This window comes from Amblyomma mixtum, chromosome 3, assembly GCF_055824585.1.
Source record: "Amblyomma mixtum isolate Tamu chromosome 3, ASM5582458v1, whole genome shotgun sequence".
NCBI classification, from domain to species: domain Eukaryota; kingdom Metazoa; phylum Arthropoda; class Arachnida; order Ixodida; family Ixodidae; genus Amblyomma; species Amblyomma mixtum.
The window spans coordinates 276,080,952-276,087,375 of record NC_143014.1 but is presented as its reverse complement, the minus strand read 5'-3'; the positions used below and the strand labels follow the sequence as shown (position 1 = coordinate 276,087,375).

Below are 6,424 nucleotides of genomic sequence, written 5' to 3'. Positions count from 1 at the left end.
CAACGCCTCCGCTTGCAGCAGCTTGCTCTGAGCGCCGACATCGACATGCTGGAAGCGAAGAGCAGGCGTCATCGAAGGCGAGCTAAACGCCTTTTGTTGGTGGCGATGGTGCAATGCACACGGCAGCGTGGTGTATGGATGCACCCGCGCCCAGAGTCGTGGTATGAAACGACGTTGCCACATCTTCCGGACAGCAGCTTCCGCGAGAATTTCCGAATAAATCGCTCCACATTCCAATACATTGTGGGCGCTTGTGAGAGCATGCGGCGGCAAGATACGAACATGCGAAAGGCAATTACGCTCGAAAAACGTGTGGCGATTGGCCTTTACCGCCTCGCAACATCAGCTGAAGAGCGGACTGTCGCCAACCTCTTTGGCGTGAGCCCTGCCTCCGTCAATCTGGTATTCAGAGAGTTCTGTGGAGTGATTGTGCAGAACTTGGAAGCGCGATTTGTGGGCTTCCCGAAGTGTCATGAATTGAATGAACATATGCGCCAGTTCACAGCAATTTGTGGCTTCCCACAAGGTGTTGGTGCACTAGATGGCTGCCATATTGAGGTGTGCCCTCCAAAGGAGGAGGCGGCAGATTACTACAACTATAAAGGGTGGTACAGCACCATCCTCCTCGCTGTGGTTGACCACAGTTACAAGTTCTTGTACACGAACAGTGGGAGTCCTGGAAGGAATAATGACTCTGCCGTGTTTCAGACCTCACGTCTTCCACGTATTCTGTCCAGTAGTCTCTTCCAGTCAGCAACAAAGGATATTCAAGGGGTACAAGTTGGTCCCGTCCTCCTTGCTGACCAAGCGTTTGCTCTGCAGAGGCATGTTATGAAGCCTTACCCCTTTCCTGGTGCTGCTGGGTCGCCCGAACAGACCTTCAACTACCATTTATCAAGCGCCAGACGTGTTGTTGAAAACGCGTTTGGACGAGTGAAGGCACGCTTCAGGATGTTGTTGAAGGGCCTTGAGTGCGATATTCACAATGTGAACAATGTGATCCGTGCTGCCTGTGTGCTACACAATATCTGCGAGTGCCTCAGTGATCAGTGCGATGCAGGCTGGCTGAGTGTGGTGCAAAGCGCAAACGAAAGGCGTCCTCAGCCATTATGCACAAGTAGCAGAATAGAGCCATCGGGAATAGCTGTGAGGAATGCCCTAGCTAAGCACTTTGCAGACAACTGAAACATTTTGCAAGAGTCTGCTATGTCAGCTGCTGGTCCTAATGAGTGTGAGCGTGCCACTTTCTCCTTCTTTTGCTCTTTGAAGGATTGTCATAGCTAGTGCGACTAGGCGAGCGAACAGTACAGTTCCATCACCACTTTGTACTGTGCTTCTACTCGGGCTGTCTGCATTATGTCGAAGTCATAGCACAATGCCATATGCATCCCCCCCCTCCCCACGCACACACACCAGAACAGCTTGCATAAGGGTACGTGCTCCATTATGGCACCTCCAAACATAGAAATGATCCTCCTGATAAGCAGGAAAGGTCCCAGGCAGCACAACAACATTGGCCGAACGTCGCGCAAGTGTTGGCAAAACTTGGCACGAACATCGGTCCTACACTGGCATTTGGGCCGAGCGCTACCACTTCACACATTGGCCTTACTTTCATGCCAGTTTTGGGCCAACGCTCGGCCGATCAAGCGGCCAACGCAGTCCCGATGTTCGTTCTGCTGCATGGACCAGCAAAGGTCTCATACTGGCATCCAACTTTCAAACATTGGTAGCCAACTTTCAAACATTGGTAGCCAGCTTTCGAATAATGGTTTCCAGCTTTCGAATATTGGCATCCAGCTTTCGAATAATGGTTTCCAGCTTTCGAATAATGGTTTCCAGCTTTCGAATAATGGCATCCAGCTTTCGAACGCTGGCACATGCAATTAACCCACTCGCCAATGACCGGCACTGTGGATGGATGTACATACATACCATTCTACCTAGCAAATATTCATAAATGAGGTTGCGAAAGAATTCCAGAAAAAAGACCCGTTTATTGCTTTGAGTTACAAGAATCACGCTTCTAGCGCACACAGGATGGTTTGCGCTACCACCAGCCACCGTGGGGAGTAAAGAAAAGGGGCCCAAGAGCATGGTGGCAGAGGCTGTGGGAAAACAATTTATTTTCAAGTTTGGTGCGTGCCGATCAGGTTGGACAAAGCATCTCGGCAAGCTGCTGCGGCACGGCTAAGGCATCCATAAAGCGCTCAACGGAGCTGTCCTCCAGTGAACTGATCAGTCATATCCAAAGTAATCGTTGCACTCCACTTGCAAGGGGACTGCTGGACTGCATTCAAAGAAATTCCTCGTCCAGTTCTTGCACGATGGCCTCACGAAGCGCCAAGCCTGCAAAGAGATGCATGATGTCATGGTAAGTTGAATTATGGCCATCACAGAACAAAAATGATTAAATAACACCGAATTCTGTGAAACACAGTCATCGTGAAGACACTAGCAACATATTTTACAGGATAATTTTGAATTTATTCTTAAGAACCAGCACCCCATTAGTTGCACAGTGGAATTTAATTTACTAAACTTCCCTTATACCAAATGGTTTAATTTAGTTTAATGCGTCGTGTCGCACTCCCAGTAAATATATTCAATGCGAGATAAGCAAATTAATGTGATATTAAAAACAGATTAATGTATTATTTTGTTTTAATATAACTCGTATCTCTAAATTGCGAGGTAATTTTTTATTCCAGTAAACATGCACAGGTTGTAGCGTCTCTTCCACATGGACGTCAAAACAACATTTTTGATTAGTTTCATTTAATGGGGTTAAAAATGCGGCTTGCGATTTTTGACGAAATACGCTGAACGCAAGGAACTCAGGGCACCATTGTTTTACCTTAGTTGCTTCGCATGCATGCTATAGTTGGATTCGAAACTGCAACTTGAAAACCACACAAAAATACTAGTCTTATAGTCCAGAGTAATTCCCTTTTTCATTGCGAGAGAACTTGGGCAAAAGCTTTAACCAGTAATTGCGGATTTTCTATTGAGTCTGCAAGAGTAGAAGGCAAAAAGAAACACTACGGAAGTATTACACATATCCTTACCAACTAGTCTGCAGTGGAAAATTAATTAAGCGGTTCTGATTTCCGTCGTGCATAAGCGGTAAAGGACATATTCCCGAATGCATCCTATCTCAAGTCATATGAGTTCAAACCCGCTGTTAGCCAAAGCAGTGAATCTTTAGTGAGTTCATCTCACCAAAGACGAAAAATTAAATTCTCACCATTCGGCCACAATTCCACTGCGCACGACGTCAAGCAAGCCATTTCGCAATGAGAGTGGGTACACAGAAGTCTTCCTCGTGCTTTTTGGCTCGCTCTCTTCTCCTGCCTAAAAAATAAAGGCGCATGTAGTCAAAGCAACATTTACTACAAAAACCACTTTAACTTCCAGACGTATATCAAGGTAAAAGAGTTTTAGTACTTACAAAAGATCTTGCAGGCGGTACGAACAGCGTTGGAGCTCTCCTAATATATGAGTGTGGCTTTTCGCGTGCACAGACTATGAACGGTGCTAGCTCGACTGTGCATGCATTTTCGTCGCGTTGGTTGTGCACGTGGTTGAGCTCTGCCGTGCAGTCAAGAATGTCTTATTGTGATGAGTCGCGCGGTTCCAAGACGAGCAGTGGAGACGATGGTGTGTGTGTGTGTGGGGGGGGGGGGGGGTTGCTGGAGGGGAGAGAGTAATTTTCCTTTACACAGGTTTTGTGGTTCCGAGAAAAGTCCTCGAGCTGAAAGGTGGAGACAGGGAGGTGGAGGAACAGCGAAGCGCGTAGCTGCGTGCGAGGGAAAACAGGTTTGAGAAAGTGACAACCAAAAAGAAAAAATAGCGCTTCGCGGGGTGGGGTGTTAGCCCGCTCCCTGGAAAAGGGCACGGCCGGGAGAACAGGTCGGGAGATATTGGACTTGAAGACTTGAAAGAGAGAGGGAAAGAGGCCAAAACACGTGAAAAGGGTTTGGAATTTTTGGAGAATGAGTCACATGGCCACAGGCAGTACAGAAAGCAATATCTACAAGAGAGAAGTGGATGGGAAACACGGAAGCGTCAAAGTATTGCTACAAAGCTGCAGCAAAAGCCTGAAAATTTTGAAGTGAAAAACTTGGAGCTTCAAGATGCATTTCGCCAAAACGACTTGAGACACTCGCGTATTTTGTGGGGCCGTATGATGTGGCTTCTGTTAGTTCAAGATAGCTTAAAATGTTACCAGATAATAACAAAAATATAAAGCAAAAAAAATATCCAAGCAGAATGCGCGCTCTTTCATAGTTTCATGTACCGTACATGCGCCAAACAAGCTAGGTTAACATGCGTCTAACGCCAGTTGTCAGTCCATTTATTCAGTGGTCGTCGAAGAATCCTCAAATTGTTTGTTGGGGTGGAAGTTTCGCGCAAAAAAAACAAACAAACAAAGGCACGTTGAATTGTGGTTCGCAACTACTTTCGATGGTTTTCATGAATAAAGGTGATGTTCGAAAGAAAAAAAAACCTGCGAGTAAATATGCAAAGACGTAAGCAAGAGCTATATAGCCCCCAATGCAAATTACGCAACAGAAGAATAAAATGGTCAAAAACAACAATTTCCAACACAACGATTTGCAGAAAAGGAAGGAAATAGCAAATCAGAAAACACGGGAAAGGCGCGATCACAGGGCACGACGTAGGGAAGCGTAGGAATCGCTTAGGACGTTTCCGCCTGAGTTTCTGAAGCACCCGCCTAATATTTCACGAGCGCAACGGATAATTTGAAATTACGAGGCGACTGCTTCGTTTCTGGACGTTGCCAAAACTGAGCACAATTTCGGTTTAGCGAATGCACTTGCGCTAATCTATTACGTTTGTATCGCGATCTCCATGAAGCAGACACCAGCTGCGCACTGCGGCAGTGAATTCCTAGAGCGAATAAAAAAAAAGTGATTTTTTTATTCCAAAAATTTAATCAAATGAAACTTATTTGATTTTTGTTGAAGGCACCTGTTGACAATTTTTGTTGAAGGCGTGTCGGGTGTAATCAGACCGTTAATTCTGATCAACAGGACTTCGATCGCAATTCTTCTAAACGTATTATTGCTGCTCACTGCGCAACCAGAGTGCAGCTTTTCCAACGGAATCATGGGTAGCTTTGCTCACAAACTGCAAAAGTGTTCGGTTAAAATATAATAATAAATCAAACCAAATCTTTGAACTCGCATGTTTTAGCGCGTTCGAAAATTATGAAATGCCGATATGGTACTCGACAATAAAAATAATTTTGAACCCATTTTAATGGATGACACAATGTTTACCAACGTTTGCCAGTATACTTTGAACACTGGATAAGCGGTGGCAATCCTAGGCCAATATAGCCAGCTCCCGGAAATGGCATAGCCAATTCTGGCAAAGAGTGGAACAACACTGGCTAACATGGCCCACGATAGCCAGGATTCGATGATGGCACAGCCAGCAATGGCAAACAGTGGGGCAATCCTGGCTAACCTGGCCCATGATAGCCAGGATCTAATTATGGCTCAGCCAATACTGGTAAAGCGTTGGACAACCAGGGCCATTGTTGGATGTGTTAAGGAGTGGCACAACCAATATCGGATGCTCACTGGCAACTCTGGGCCTAGTTAGGGCCACGCTTTGCCAGTGGATTTCCAATATTGGCCCGCTGCCGTGTGCTACCTGGGGTTGTGTCATTTGTGTTTCATGCCTGTCTACTGGTTTGGTTTGTTCATGATGAAGTTAGCGCCAAAAACAAGGACTAAAGTAGAAGAGAAGACACAACACGAGCGCTTTTTCGCAACTAAAACTTTAATGGAAGAACACATGACATATACCGTGTTCTGCAACTTTATCGGCACAGGTTTGAAAAATTCTCCCGCCACAACCGTTGGCTCGTTTGTGGTGAAACTGCGCACAAAGCTTCCTTATTGTTGTCCGTTTTAAGGCATAGTAAGTATAAAAGTGGTACTTACTAGGTTTGGTCACGCGAGATGCGAAACAAGAAGCACCCGTGTTGAGATCGAGCCGCCGTCATCGAATTTCTGCCGAAAGATACTTGTGGCGCCATCTGGCAGCGCTGAAGGAAAGCGCCGCGACGGAAGTGCCGAGGCGAGCGCTGCAACAAGCGCGGCGGCTTACTTTGAATGCGTCGTTCGGGCCATGTCGTCTGCTTAAGCGCGTGAAATATTTTTCGGCCAACGCATTTTGAAAACTATCGTAAACAAATTAAATGACTCGACGGTGATTTACCAATAAAAGATATGTTCTCCATTGTCTCGTCGTATTTCTGCCGTCTGCTTTCGCGGCGCTTTCCTTCAGCGATGCCAGATGACGCCACGAGTATCTTTCGGCAGAAATTCGATGACGGCGGCTCGATCTCAACACGGGTGCTTATTGTTTCGCATCTCGCGTGACCAAA

The 6,424-nt window shown here is 46.2% G+C and overlaps 1 long non-coding RNA gene across 1 annotated transcript; it reads right to left on the bottom strand.

Annotated features, from left to right (window-relative positions):
* Nucleotides 1–1,977: 1,977 nt before the first annotated feature.
* On the bottom strand, nt 1,978–3,473 carry LOC149354959 (uncharacterized). The gene is made up of 2 exons (XR_016289682.1): nt 3,248–3,473; nt 1,978–2,349 (listed from the first exon to the last, which is right to left on the bottom strand). It is a non-coding gene; the product is annotated as an uncharacterized LOC149354959 (long non-coding RNA).
* Nucleotides 3,474–6,424: the final 2,951 nt, after the last annotated feature.